At 42.9% G+C, this 12,174-nt stretch overlaps 1 protein-coding gene across 1 annotated transcript in view; it reads left to right on the top strand.

Annotated features, from left to right (window-relative positions):
- Nucleotides 1–12,174, top strand: part of FEM1C (fem-1 homolog C) — a 44,412-nt gene extending 32,238 nt beyond the window's left edge. The window contains exon 3 of the mRNA XM_082301639.1: nucleotides 1–12,174. This exon is cut by the window's left edge and continues 17,309 nt beyond it. The gene's annotated coding sequence lies outside the window, so the exon portion shown is untranslated.

Below are 12,174 nucleotides of genomic sequence, written 5' to 3'. Positions count from 1 at the left end.
CTTTCTGACCTGCTTGGCTCAGTGCACCAGCCTCTGGAAAGTAAGCTCCATGAATGCATCATCTGTAAATTGCATGCATTTTTTGAGAGAACAGAGATACAGAATAGAGTGGATTGGGTTGGAAAGGACCTTAGAGATCATCTAGTTCCAAACTTCCTACCATGGGCAGGGATGCCACCCACTAGATCAGGTTGAACAGGCCACATCATCACATGTGGCTTTCTTACCCTAATATTTATTTAATAGACCATCAAACTGCAGGTTTCCTTCCTCTACATTTTCCAATTGTCCGTAGTGGTCTCATTTCTCTTTTGTGCTTCCTCGTTGCAGACTATTCTTCAGCCACCAGCTGTATTCCAAATACCCTTGTCCTCACCTCTCTGATTCTACACTTCTCCCAGCATATTCTAGTCACTGTCTCTGTTCAGCTTCTTCTGTGTAATTTTTCCATGTGGTAAGACAAGGGTATATATAATTATGCAGAAGAGCAAAGTTAACAGAAAAATACAATGACAAAGTCAAACAAAAATTTAGTAAGGGCTGGCAGCAGTCTCACTCTCTGTTCCCACATGTACATGGCTGATCAAGCTGATGATAATTATATGATCATGCTATTTTATTCCCCAAACCTTTCCTTGTTCCTTGGACAGGATGTGATTCTGGGTGTGAGTCAGGGCTGTGCATTGAAGGAAGCTGTTTGCTGTTACAGGAGCTGAGATATTTGTAGCAAAAAGGCCCAACAATTGCAGGAAAAGCAAAAGTATAGCCTTGTGTTTAAGGGGACTGACCCCTGCCCCTGCCATTTGGATGACTCTGGTCCAAGATTTTGGTGATGCAAAGCAAGTGACTTCCACCTAAATTCTGAAAGGCAGTAACAGCAGGCATTTCACGTTTTCCAAGTGCTTACCTGCTTGATACCTGGTGTTGGAAAGTCTCTTCACAGATATAATTGAAGTAAATGGGAAAGGTTTGCTTTAAATGTATAAAGATGTTTTCTGTATTCTGTTAAAAATTTTCTGTATTCTTAAAAAATCGGCTCCTTCACATTTCAAGTAGGAAATCAAAAGCTTAAAAGAAAGTATGGCACAGCTAGTTTAACACAGCATTAGGAATGTTTCTCAAGCTCTAAAATTAAAAGAAGGTCACAATCAGATATGATAGGCATGCTAAGAGGTCTCTATTAATTTTCATTTTGTTAGGCTTGGGGTCTTTTATGTTTTGTGGGTGACAAGCTGAGGCAAGGACAGGATGTCAGCATGGATATCAGTGACTCTTAAGTTCCCGTCCTTCTGGTGTCATTCACTCTGTTATTACAGATACTTGAAGCCTTATTACATAAGTCTGTTACTCATTTAGTATTTACTGGCACTTCAGCTAATTTTGGAGTTGAGTGTAAGAGAAATAAGCCAGTATACTTGGACCCATTGTCTACCCCAGAGTTTGCAGTGTCTGCCACACACCTCCAACCTCCACACACAACCCTTGAGTGCACCATGTAACCTCCAGCCACGGAATATGAAGTGTGACATTTTCAGGACAGAGCCCTTCCACTACATGAGTGGGACTTCAGTGTTCAGCCCCTCTTGTGGGTGTCTGGGGTGATCTGACAGTGCAGGGCAACTTGCTGGTGGGAAGCACTCTCCTTCAGATACTGTCTCATGTCCTTGTTCACATGCAACTGAGTGATCTATTTTGATACGAAGCGTGCAATATACCTTCAGCTTTCACCAGGGATGGACAAACAAGAAACAAATGTATCAGCTGCCGTGTGTCTGGGGAAGGTAGTGCTTTACTGACTCTCGCCTCTGCAGTCAGTCTGACGGCTTGGACGTTGAAGTGTGATTTAACCAGCGCTGGTGTGAGATGAGTCAGAGAGGATTGCACACATGTTGCACGACTTCCTTGTAAAAAAGTGTTAACCAGCTGGAGTACAACATCAAGCCTGTCATTTCAGGACAGAAATTGCAAGCATGCAAGAAACAGGTGTCCCCACAAAATGCTGCACCCTTCAGGAAAGGCTGCTCTTTAAATACACAAGTGAATGCATTTGTTTTGGTGTCAGGTCACTAAGCAACCTGCACTGCACCAAGAAAATACAACCTCTGCAGTGCTTCTCAGTACAATCGGCATCTCTGGCGTTGAATCACCGTACCATGAATTAGCACTGACAGTAGCTGCGGGGCCCTGTCCACAGCAAAATACTGGGGGCAGATACTCAGCTACACCAGTGATTTCAAATACTAATTAAAAAGCAGATATGCAGGTTTAGAGTAAAGTAGTGGTTGGTGTTTAAATCTTACAGAGTATTGTCAGTTCTTCTAGGTAGTATAAAGGTGTATTAATAGTTACAAAAGTCCATAATCAAATGTGGTGGGTTGAGCGTGAAAATTACTCTTACCTAAACACTGTCAAAGAACAAGTTTTTGTTGCAAAAATTGGGGGCAACTAAATAGGCTGAAAGAGTGTTGGAGAGGGGAAAGAGGGACGTGATCTTTCAGAGGTTGGGTGTATGTGAAATACAGTAGTGCATACCTCTGTGACTGAAACACAAACAAACTAGATGGCCTCACCCAGTTGTTCCTCAGTGAACTCATCATCCTCACCTGTCATACCTAACCATGGCAGTCAGTCACATGAAATTTAGTTCAGTGAAGCTAACAAGTGGGTTATTTGTCATTGAGAATGTACATCTTTTTCAACTTCTTGTAGGGCTTTATGTGACATGCCCCCTAAAATAAAAATTTTCATAGCCTCTGCCCCAGACATGAGAGAGGTATGTCTGTGGATTGGGACAGGACATAGAGGATGTAGTTACAGCTTGCCTATATCTTACAAACATCTTTATGATCAATGAAACCTGTAGCTAGCTGATCTATAGCACATCTTAGTGCCAGACCGCCAGAGGAGACACAGGAACTGTTTGCTGTCCTTGGAGAAGCCACTTTCTTGGGAAACCAGCGGCTACAGGGTGCTCCAGCATGCTGTAATGCAGATGGGTCCATGCCCTTACTTTTGTTGATATAACACTTGTCAATGCTTCTAGAAAGCAAAGCAGTGAGAAGTGTGAGGTCTGCATAATACAAAGCTCTCCTTTGCTGATGGGAGTGAGCTACCTCAGGGTCTGGTTTGGTTTGAAGCTATATGAGAAACTGAGGGAGGGAGTAAACCATAACATTGAAAATTATCCTAGGAAACCAGGTGACAAAGCATTACACAGCCACTAAATAGAACTTACACAGTAAAATGAACTGGCATGAGTGGGAAGTCTGTGTGTTGGGACTGATGGTATGCTCAGTCATGGTCTCAAGGTTTTCTTTTGTAACAGGAGGAGTGGCCTGTGTGTAATCCTTCATGGTGAATTTACTATTTCACTTCCTCTATTTCACCACTTCAGTGTTGCCATAGCATTTTAGCATGTCTGCATTTACTAAAATGTAAGTTGCTTGAGCATGGAGACATTTAAATGGGAAATATTTACTTGATGCTCCCTGCTCCCTGTGGACAGTGGCAGGACACAAGCCCCCAGTGAAGTGTGTGATTGATGTGAAACGAGTGTGATGCTAATCTTGTCCAAAGGCTTGTGAGGAAGCAATGCATGTTTCGTTTCCAAAGAATACTGGTTTCAAAGGAGGTTAAAATCAGATATTAACTGGAAGTGACACTGCAGTTTTATAAGAAGACTCCAGAAGGCTGAATTTGTTAGACAGACAGCTGTTTATCTTGCATTTCAATATTTTTTTAAGACCAGTTCCTAAAATGTATTTCTTACTGCTCACCTCATCTTCTAGCATCACAATCACAACTTGATGAGAAGGACTAACATTTGTGGGATGATAAAACGGAACAAAGATTATTATAAACTTCTGAGAGTGCAGCTGCTTGATTATGTCACCTGCCTCTCCCTCTTACCATGATTATATTTATATGAGCTCTCTGGTTTATGGCTCTATACATTTGTTAATACCAAATATCTTAATATTGCCAACAGCCCACTTGACTAATCTCCATGGGTTGTGCTGCAGTTCATTTGTCTGGTCACGACTGAATCAATACTCATCCTCAGGAGGAAAATAATGCAACTAACTGCAACAAATACAAAACACAGAGAGGTTTTCTCTTTGTCCCCTTCTCTTTTCCCTATCTCTCTCCCCTTTTTAAATTTCCTTAGTTTTAAAAAGGTTTGGGAATAAGGACTCACCATAGGTAGGGAAAAAGCAGATCCCCCTTTTTCTCTGAGACCAGCAGACACTGCTTATAACATGACATGTAAAGGGAACTTATCTCCCAGGCTGTCTGCCACTATAGAATGCTGGCTGAGTAGTGGCAGTGACTGAAATGACTTGATGGAAGATCTGGATGCCTCCTGCCTGCCACCTGCTCAGCAGACAGGTCTGGTGGACCAAACTGCTCAGCTGGGGCTATTTTGAGGGAGGTTGTTTATTCTGGGGAGATGTCGATGAAAGGAGCTGCTGGTGTGCTCTGACCTGCAGTGGCAGCAGGATCTCCACATGTGAGTCCCCTCTGGTGCCTGCTGAAGTGGCTGGTGAGGTGTCAGTGCTCCTCCACTACTAGGTAATGACAAGGGATGAAATGGCACCTCCGTAGCAGCAGCAGCAACAGCAGCTCAGCTGGGAGGATTTGGCTAAGCAATGTACATATGGATACTAGCAGCACCTGTGCAATTCACAGTCTCTCGCCTGTAGAGGCAAAGGTGGTCTCAGCTGCCCTCCTGGACACTTCTCAGAGGGCTGCAATCTGAGAACTGCTGATTTAGTATGACATGGAGTGCTGAGGCCACGGGAGGGAACCACCCACACATTGAAAATATCATTTATGTTTATAATTATCTTTACTGAAATACCTGTGAGGCGAAGTGGCTATCTTGCTAGCACCAAGACCCATCAGCTTCTAAGAAGTTACTGAAGTCTATTCATTTCAAATGCATCTACTTATTTTTTGTGTCTCAGTTTCTGCATCCTCAGGTTGGAAAAGTGAAGCACTCAGGATGCAGCAGTGGGAACTGTGTGTTCAACAGCTGTGCAAGGAGAGCCTCAGACATTGCAAGCTGGGCAGAGGGGAAAAAGGAGATCCTTGAGAATGATAAACTGAGTTGATGCCTTGCAAAAACTCAAAGATATTAGGAGTTAGAAAAATTCTGGTGTTTGCTTTGCTTACTCTTGATGCTATTCTTTGATTAATAGTGCTAAGGGTTAATAATCCTTGGTGTCATTGTTCTTCATAGATAGAAATAAAATAACTGACTTTTAAAATAGATATGATTCAAGGTCCATTGCTGAACAAATCAAAATAGTATTTTTTAAATTTGACATGATCTTTTCTTCAAATTCCTTGCAAATCTGTTTGCATTTCTTTAATAGAAGTGTTTGTTAGATAGTCTTGCAAGGAATAATGCTGAGAATGAGATGAGAAAACATTTTATTTCCTTCAGCATGTATAAGCATTCCTCTAAAGAAAAAATCCCACCATTAATGCTCATTTGATGTTCTGCTAAGTGTAGCAAAGTAGCAGAGATTAGCGAGTGAAATATGACAAGGGCTGAGGAGCACACCTATAGCTGTGTGGCTTTGATTGTTTCTGTAGAGGTGCCATTACCTATTTGTAGCAGGTGCTGAACTGTGTGGATTAAGTTACACCCAGGCAAAATACACCAAAATGCTCAGCTGCTGCAGATCCCCGCTATTTTCCCTAGGTCTGTGCCTCCTCCTCTTTGTGCGAGGTGGGTGCTGGTGTGAGAAGGTTAGTGGTATTGCCCTGTTCGTCACTTCCCCTTGCATGCCCTGCTCTGCGAGGGGCAGCAGCCAGACCTCATGTGACCTGTGGGACCTGGAGGGATGTAAGTGAGGCTTCAGTGCTCCTGGGGCTTAGCTTTGAGGGACCCAGCTGCAGCCTTTGGGATTCCTGAGAAGGCTGCTCCTGGTTTGTTGGGTGTCTCAAATCAGCTCTGGAGTCTCAAGCAAAGGAGCATCTGGTCCATATGACATGCATGTGCCAGAGAGGGCAAGGCTTGAGATGGCAGCACCTGGCATGGCAGGGCGGGAGTGGCTTTGCTCTGCTGGGGGACAGTTAGGATGTGGGAATCCCTGACAGCTGCCCAAAGCAGGGGCTGAGGTCCCACGGAGAGAAGTATTAATATGATTCTGAGTATTGGGTTCCAGTTGCCTTAAGTGTGGTATCTCGACAGAAAGAAAATCTAGTTACTTCTCTCATGTAATATGTGTTCAAAGGTGTTACGGAAAAGAAATCTGAAACTAAAACGGGAAGGAACTAGGGAATATTTGGTCAGTCCTGTTTTCTCTGTACTACTGTTACTTTGCAATGTAGAGGATTTTCCACTTGCAAATTCAATTCTGAGGAGCTCAGTTACTTTTCCTAAAGAAGTGTACTAGGAAATTACTTAATTTCTTGTTTATTTGGATAAAATATTGCATTGCAAAAACCTTTACTAAAGCATTTCTGGAACTTAAAGCAAGAAAGGATCTTTCAGCAAGGTGTGATCTTCTAGAAACTAAAGTCTTTGTTTTTCAGGTTGAAATTTCCCACTCTTCCAAGGTGGAAACAAGTGGTTTTAACCCAGAGGAAAGTGGCTTTGGTAGCAGAATCTTGATTTTAGGCCAGGCACAGAAGCCAACTGATATATGAAAACAGATGAAATACCGCCAAGACTTGTTACACTTCTACCAATGAAGCTTCTGAATATAGCCACTGAAGTGAGAAGTAATAGCAGCTCAGCATACAGCATGAGCAAGTATGGCACTGCTTTGTTGCCTTTTAGAAATTAATTTAACATCTTGATGAGAAGAAAACAAGCCAACAATCCAACCAAGAACTCCCAAAGAAACTGTTAGTTGGATTACTCTTTGTTTTACTATTTAACACCAACTGACTGTAAACCAAAAGAATTACTTCAACTAAACTAAGCAATTTATGTTTTTAGGGGCCTCAGAATGAACAAATTAAATTGAAACTGAGGGCTACATTATTGAAAGATGTTTGTTTAGGTACACTGATTCAGTGTGAAAAAAGTATTCATTTCAGAAGAGCTGAGTGTTGGAAACTCTCCAGGAAAGTGTATGCTTCTGCTGTGTTCAAGAGCAGAATGCACTTGCTCAAAGTCAGATCAAGACAGCTGGAGCCCCAACACTGGCTAGGAGAGGGATGCTAAAGCTGTTGCTGTGGCTGCTCCATCACTAGGAAGCAACAGTAAGGTCCCACTGTAAGTACCAGTGCTGGCTGCCGCCTACCTGTGCTATTTTGCCTGCAGTTTGCAGTCTTTGTTGCAACTTTGCCACAGGGCGCAAATGACTAAAAGTACCAGTAGATCTAGAAAGGGATTAGATTGGTAAACTAGCACTTCAAGGAAACACTGCCTAGTCTGCATTCACCTGAGCCCCTCAGCTGGGTGGGAACCTATTGATTTCCAGATTGCATGTTAGGGAAAGGATTGCTTTATATTTGTCCTTTCTGCTCCTGCTGTAAGCAGTTATTGCTGGTTGATGTCTGACTGAAATATGGCACCAGACTGATCTCACACTAGTGAGCTCTTCCTGTTTTGCTTCATCTTGTCTTGTATTGCTGAGTGCATGCTGCCATTCTGCAGCTCTGCCTTTGGCACTCAGGATCCCAAACCTACAACCTGTGTGTCCTTCTGCCCGACAGCAGGGATCTGTCAGGGTCTGACCCGTGTCACTCTACATGCTGCTTGCTTAAGTGCTGAAAAATGGGCTTTTTCACCCCATGTTCGTTTTTGTAAAACCAGGACCAGCAAAATCCCTCCCTGGGCTTGCATATTTTCTTCCTGCTGTACCTCTTAGAACACAGTTTGCAGCTGTCTGGGTTGGCACTGAAAAGTGCCGATAACATCTGTGGATAATGAGCCTGAGAAGAGCAGTTAATGAAGATCTTGTTTCAGAGACTGTGCTTCTCTCAACCCTAGAATAGCCAGAGACACGTAGTACATGAGCACGATGTTCATTGCACAGTGCTATTTTCATCCCTTTCCCTTCTAACCACCTTTCAACAGCTTGCTGTGTGGGACCCCCACCTCGTCTTGGTCTGGTGGGGTGCAACACTAGTCTTCAAAGTGGAGGGGCATGAACTCCAGATGGTGTGCAAGACAACCCACTAGGGTACAGGAAGAAAATATCTTCTGTACCATTAATCAACAAGGTAAAATTATAGTTTTAAACCAGTGCTTACTTCAACTTTTTTTAATTTCTATTTTTATGTAGGTTTTATAATGTATGTAATATTTAGCTCAAATATTTTTTTACTAAGCGGGGTGAGCAACCAAAAAAATTCGGAGGCCACAGGCTTAAAAGACATCTCAGAAGGCTGACATCTGCAAACTCTTCTGTTTCCCGATCTAATCTGGTTTTTCTCTCCAAATCAATCAGCCCCACCAGGGCTATCATTTCCCTGATTGTCACCTACGCAGGTATTTCAAGACTTCCTGCCATGTAATTTTCAGTCCCACCTGGAGTCTGTACAAACAGTGGTATAATCACCAGTTCAGCTGGGATGAATTCATTGCATGTCACCAGCAGAGCAGGAAGTCAAACCAACTAATCTGTCAGACTTATGGGGGCCTGCAAAAGCCAGGATGTAGAGATATGTAATCATTCTGCACAGAAAGAGCAACTAAATCTCAACTACCAATCTGCCAGCTGGAGATTTGGCCGGGAAATCAAAATCTGTGTTAGAAAATGATACTGATAGCTAAGTGGTAAACCAATACAGTGCTGGAGCAGGCCTGGTGTACTGGCTGAGGACAGATTGTCCTTAGCCACAGGCTTGGGATGGACGTGTTCTCTCCTTTTTATTTTGTGCAATGAGGATCACCTTTCTTTTACATGCTTCTTTGTGGCAGCCTTATGGCTGTTGACAACAACTGTAGCTTTCTGAGAGGTCAGTGAGATTGATCTCATCCTCCTTAGGCTGACGGTGATCTTGGGTGGAAGGTTTAGACCCTACAGCAGTTCTCCCTGGGTAAGCATAGCTCAGCGTAGCCACAGGCACTTAATAAGGTTGGATTTGTACAGAAGGAGGGCAGTAACTAAATTCAGAATGACCTACTTAGACTATGTGTATTGAGTTAGTAGGTACTGATGAAATTCAGTGTTAAGAGCTACCAGGCAGTAAGAAAAGAAAATTATGGTGACCTGTGTAGGGTCACCTTCAGCTGTACTCTTTCAGAGCAAGCAAGTTAATGGGTAAAGGTTTGGAAATTGATGTATCTGAACCATGTGTGTGAAATTTAAAATTGATACATGCAGGGTTTATGCCTGCCTTTAGAAACCTGACTGTAAAAGTGCAGGAGGAAATCGTCCTCATTTGGTAACAATAAAGAAGTTCTCCCTTGCCCCCGATTTCAAAGTGTTCATCTCTGCCAACTCACGTACCACTAGGAAGGAGGAATCAGAAGGGGGTTAATGTGCTCCCCTTAGTAACATGTATGTGGATTTTTCTGGCTATCATTTGGCATTTGATGCACTTTGACACGATGGCAGTCACACTGGGACATAAACACATCTCCTTGGAAGGATATGCAAAATTTGGGTTCTGTACTCAGAAGTTTCTTCTCCACCCTTTGAGAACAAAAACTTCGATGTGGATGTTTAGTATGAACTGTGGCTGGCAAGGGCTGCTATGAAGAGGTGGGCTGGGGCCCAAGTAGTATACCATGTCTTGAGCCCCTAAGAGCTTTGCAGTTGAAGACCTTGATTGATTTTATGAAGTAAATTAGTAGGTGATAGGAGCCTGCAGACCAGAGGTGATTGATAGGGATGGGATGGCCTCCACATGTGAAACCTGAATGATGCAGGGTCTTGGAGCTGCTAGAAAGTTAGTTGCTGTAAAAAGATGAAAGTATGAAAACTGAAAAATAACAGAGTGATGTGTTTTCATATGAAAGGGTTTTATGTAACAAGTAACAATGTGATCAACACATTGTTGACACAGGTTGATTTATTTCAAGAGGAAAGAAACCCTACTACTGTTTGTGTTTCTAAGCTTGAAATCAACAGCTCCTGGTGTGGATAGAGCCTGGCTCTCAGTAAAGGAGGCTCTTGACATTGCACACGTCCTTGGACCAGCAAGGACTGTGCTGCACAAAGCACTTCAGTGTCTGAGGCCTGCTGTAAATATTTAGGACATCCCGAACAAAAAACAAGAGCCTCATCAAAATTAATTAAACTACCATTAGTAGGCAGAAAATTATTTATAATCAAAGATTTTCATGTTCCCAAGTATATTCCCAGCCTCTTGGTTCTTATCTATAATTTCTAATATAACTAGAAAGACTTCTCGAAGTGAAACATGGCTATCTCCTCACAATGTGCCTTTGCTACTCTTCAAAGACATTTTTTCCTGAGGAAATAACCAACCATTCTTTTCATGTAAGCCAGCATTTGATAGGGCTGTCTTTGAAAAGAGGTCACTGTGGGGAATTTTGGTCATTCCTCCCTAATCTCAGACATCATCATCTCCAGAGGGGAGAGGCACTAGAGCAACAGGCAGCCAGAACATGGCAGCTGTTGTTAGTGATCCAGGCTGTGTGACCTGTTTGTTGGTCGGGGGGTGAAACTCCTGAACCCAAGCCTTTTTTTCTCATTTTTGATCAAGTGAGCAGTGAAGCCGATCAATGTAAGATGAGTCACTGTGCCCATGGATTTGCCATGAGCCAAAAGCCACTCCTCGTCCGTGCATTAGTGCCAGGCAGTGCAACGTGTAAATGGTACATCACAGTATGCATGGACACAGCTTTGTCCTGCACTGAGAACAGTGCTGCACCTGGTCACTGTCTTCTGAATTATAATTCTAGAGCAACTCACACAGAACAACATGTTTAGGACCATATATATAATAATGAGCACAGAACTATTCAAGGCATTTATTTTATTCTTTAACTTGGATGTAATAACTTCTCAAATCAAAAGCAGTATGGCCAGCAGGTAGAGTGAAGCTTTTCTGCCCCTCTGCTCTGGAGAGCTGAGCCCACTTGGAGTGCTGCATCCAGTTCTGAGGTCCCCAGCACAAGGAAGACATGGATCTGTTGGAGCAAGCTGGGAGGAGGGCCGTGAAGGTGATCAGAGGGATGGAATACCTCTCCTATGAAGACAGGCTGAGAGAGTTGGGAATTGTTCAGCCTGAAGAAGAGAAAGCTCCAGGGAGATGTTATTACATCAATACTTAAAGTGGGCCTACAAGAGAGCTGGAGAAGGCCTTTTTTATCAGGCGATGTAGTGATAGGACAAGGGATGATGGCTTTAAACTGAAAGAGGAAAGATTTAGATTGGATACTAGAATTCTTTACTACAAATGTAGTGGAGCACTGGAGCAGGTTGCCTGGAGGTGCTGTAGGTGCCCCATCCCTGGAAGTGTCCCAGGCCAGGCTGGAGGGAGCTCTGAGTTACCTGGTCTAGTGGAAGGTGTTCCTGCCCATGGAAGGAGGATTGCAACTAGATGACCTCTGAGGTGTCCTCCAACCCAAACCATTCAGTGAGTTTACGTTTCTCCCTTCTGTCCCTACGATGCACACCCTCCTCCATGACTGGATTACATTTTAAAGAAGGTGGTTTAAATGCATCTTTCCATGGGCTGAATGACAAGTGAATGGTGATATCTGTTCCAGAGTAAACATCAGTAGGTTTGGTGGTTGTTTTTTTGTTTTTTTTTTTTGTTTATGTCAATATCTTTTCAATAAAGCCATGGGTCTGAAGAAAATAATTCACACAGCTGTTAAGTACTGCTATTATGGATTTCTTTCCAACAGGGGATGCAAGAAGAGACTTAAAGCTGAAGAAAACTTCCCAGGAACACAAAATCTTGCTAATTTATTGACAGAGAAATTTCAAAAAGACTGCAAAGAACATCTGGCAGCTTCTGGTTTATATTTCTTCTTCCCTAAATAATTGGAGCACTTTAATTAAATTGCAGTCTTGACTGTATTTATTGCCGGACTTTTATGGTACCTTTCATCCTAGGGCCTATGGCAAATGATTTAAGTCACAAAACATTCCAAAGAGATGCACTTTCATTTTACTATTAGGCAAAGAAACAAAACCCCCTAAATAGTCCACCGACAAGACAACACAGGAAACTTGTAGCAGAGGGAGGAAGGAAGCCTGGGGTCTCTTGGGGTCTCAGGCAGTGTAC

This window comes from Coloeus monedula (genome assembly GCF_965178545.1).
Source record: "Coloeus monedula genome assembly, chromosome: Z".
NCBI classification, from domain to species: Eukaryota; Metazoa; Chordata; class Aves; order Passeriformes; family Corvidae; genus Coloeus; species Coloeus monedula.
This window is presented reverse-complemented; position numbering and strand designations above follow the sequence as displayed.